Raw genomic sequence first — 3,751 nt, forward strand, 5'->3', positions numbered from 1 at the left:
CCCATTCCCATTTTTAAAAAATAATTAGAGAGCATAGGAATGAAGGGATCATTCCTTAAAATGATAATTAGTATATCTGTCTAAAATCATCAGCAAGCATTATCTGTGATAAGCTAAAAGCCTTCTCAGTAAGATCAGAGGTGAAGCAAGGATACCCATTATCACCTCTATTTTTCAATATTGTATTAGAAATGTTAGCTATAGCAATAAGAGAAAAAAAAGAAATTGAAGGAATTAGAATAGGCAATGAGGAAACAAAATTATCACTCTTCGCATTGGATATGATGGTATATCTGGAGAATCAACTATAAACTTCTTCAAACAATTAACAACTTTAGCAGAATTGTAGGCTATAAAATAAACCCATATAAATCATCAGCATTTCTATATATTACCAACAAAGTCCCAAAGCAAGAAAATAAAAAGAGAAATTTCGTATAAAATAAATATAGATAATATAAAATTCTAAGGAGTCTTCCTTCCTAGAGAAACTCAGAAACTATATGAACACAATTATAAAACACTTTTCACACAAAGTCAGATCCAAACGACTGGAGAAATACTAATTGGTCAAAGGTAGGCTGAGTCAATATAAACAAAAAAGACAATTCTAACTAAATTAATGTACTTATTCTGTGCCATACCAATAAAACTACCAAAAATATTTCATAGAGCTAGAAAATATAATAACAAAATTAATCTGTAAGAAAAAAAGGTCAAGAATATCAAGGGAATTAATGAAAAAATGCAAAGGAATGTGGCCCAACCAATTCAATATCTAAAATATATTAAAAAGTGGCGATCATCAAAACATTTTGGTACTGACTCAGAAATAGAGTGGTAGATCAATGGAATAGATTAGGTATACAAGACACAGAAGCAAATCAACATAGTATGTACTGTTTGATAAACCCAAAGAACCCAGCTTATCAGATGAGAACACACTCTTTGAAAAAACCTACTGGGAAATCTAGAAAACAACATGGTAGAGACTAGGTATGGACCAATATCTGGCATTGTACGTTAAGATAAGGTCAAAATGGGTACATGATTTAGACATATAGAGTTGTTTGCCTGTCAGATCTATGGAGAAGGGAAGAATTTGTGACCAAGAGATAGGGGCATTATGAGATGTAAAATGGATAATTTTGATTACATTAAATTAAAAAGTTGTGGCACAAACAAAACCAATGCAACTAAAATTAGAAGGAAAGCAGAAATTTGGGAAACAATTTTTGCAATAATATCTCTGATAAAGGTCTCATTTTCTGAAATATATCTAGAACTGAATCAAATTTATAAGAATACAAATCATTTCCTATTTGATAAATTGTCAAAAGATATGAACAGAATGTTTTCAGATGAAGAAATCAAAGTTATCTTTAATTATATGAAAAAGTACTCTAAATCACTATTGTTTAGAGAAACACAAATCAAAACACCACTCTGAGGTACCACCTCACACCTCTCAGATTGGCTAATATGAAACAAAGGAAAATGATAAATGTCTTTAGGGATGTGGGAAATTGGGAAACTGATGCACTGTTGGTGGAGTAGTGAACTGATCCAGCCATTCTGCTGAGCAATTTGGAACTCTGCCCTAAGGGCAATAAAACTGTGCATATCATTTCATCTAGCAATGCCCACTACTAGGTCTGTTTCCCAAAGAGATCATGAAAAAAATAGGAAAGGACCTCCTTGTACAAAAATATGTATAGCAGCTCTTTTTGTGACAGCAAAGAATTGGAAATTAAGGGGATTCCTGTCAGTTGAGGAATGGTTGAACTAGTGGTTCATGAATGTAATGGAATACTACTGTGCTATAAGAAATGAGGGAAGGTGGATTTCAGAAAAAGCTGAAAGACTTACATGGATTGATGCAAAGTGATACTAATCAGAGAGAATGGTATGTCATATTTTTTAATTAATTTATTTATTTTTAGTTTACAACATTCAGTTCCACAAGTTTTTGATTTTTAAATTTTCTCCCCTTCCCCAAGATGGCGTGCATGTCGTATTTTTGCTTTGATTTTTCTTGCCCTGGTTTTTGGTGTTTAAAATCATATTTGTCTCACAGAAGTTCCCCTGTTTTAAGAGACAATTTATCTAAAACTGAAGTTAGTTTTTCTTTAAAGGTCCTTTGTCTCAGGGCTGGGATGCAGATCTCTGTGAGACCCTGACTGGTGAGAGCATCACCCCTGAATTGGAGCCCACTTACACCATTGAGAACACCAAGGCAAAGATCCAGGACAAAGAAGGCATCCCCCAGATTAGGAGAGGTTGATCTTTGCCCAAAAGCAGCTGAAAGATGGGCACTCCCTGTCTCAACACAATGTGCAGAAAGAATCCACCCTGCAGTTTTTCCTGTGCTTCAGGAGAAGTGTGTAAATTCTGTCAAGTTTCTTTCAAGCTTTTGAGTAATTTCATTGCATTTTTCTTTCAATAAAGTTGTGTTCCTTTGCCCCCCCTCAACAACAACAACAAAAAGATTTGCTAGAATTCCCTTGTAAATCTATTTGCTCCTTGGGCTCCTTCTCTACTTCCCCCAACTTTTGCAAATTCATTTATGGTTTGTTTAATTTGTTTTTGTTCTGTTAATCTGGGTGCTTTATATTTTTGTAAATATTTACCAGTTTTGTTGACATAAAATTGGGCAAAAGAGTTTCTGCTAATACTGTCTTTTATTTCATCTGCCTCAGGTCTCTCTCCACTCCAATCCACCCTACATACAGCCAACAAAGTGATTAAGCTAAAGCACAGGTCTGACTGACCCCCCTTCCCCCTTTCTTCTTACTCCCTCCCCCCACGTACACATACACACACAAAGACTCATAAACTCCGTGTTTGACTCCAGGATCAAACAGAATCCTCTGTTTGGCATTCAATGCCCCTTCTAACCTAGCCCCCTCCCACCTTCCCAGTCTTTTTACACCTTAATCCTTCCATATATTCTTCAATCCACTGACACTGGCCTCCTGGCTCTTCCACCACCAAGACACTCCATCTCTGGCTTTGGGCATTTTCTTTGACTGTCCCCCCTACCTGGAATGCTCCCCCCCCCCCCATCTCTGCTTCTTGGCTTCCCAGGCTTCCTTCAAGTCCCAATTAAAATCCCATGTTTTATAGGAAGCTTTCCCCAAACCTTCTGAATTCTAATGCCTTCCCCCTGTTCATTATTTCCTATTTATCCTGTAGGCAGCTCATTGGTACATATTTGTTTGCTTATTATGTCCCCCTTTAGGTTGTGAGCTCTGAGGGCAAGGATTGTCTTTTGGCTCTTTTTTTGTTCTATCCCCACTGCTTAGCACAGACCTGTTTGACTGACTGATCTTTCTCCATTTTTTCCTTTAAAAAGCAAAATCAATCAGCTGCTTGTTTTGTCCAAATATTATTCATTTCCTCTTTTGTTTTCAGAATTTTTCTTTATGTAGAGTTGTGGTTTTTTTCTATTTGTTTCTTTTCCAGGTTTTTTCTTTCAGTCTTTCCGTTTTCTCTTTTATTCATGAATGAATTTGGAGAGATAAATTGTAGATTAGTATTGCTTTGCCTGAATCCTGAAAGTTAGAGTTTATTAGATGAGATGATCTGTTCTTTTTCTGATTTGTCCCATGTCCATTTTGATTTCCTGACTAATCTGATCAGCCGTGGCAGCATCCCCCGCGCCTCGTTACGACCTGCGTTCCATTGGCTGAATCAAACTCCGCCTCCAAACTTGACATCACAGGTCTCCTCCTTTTTGCGGTTTTCACCT

The sequence above is a fragment of the Notamacropus eugenii genome, chromosome X, assembly GCF_028372415.1.
Source record: "Notamacropus eugenii isolate mMacEug1 chromosome X, mMacEug1.pri_v2, whole genome shotgun sequence".
In the NCBI taxonomy this organism is placed as follows: domain Eukaryota; kingdom Metazoa; phylum Chordata; class Mammalia; order Diprotodontia; family Macropodidae; genus Notamacropus; species Notamacropus eugenii.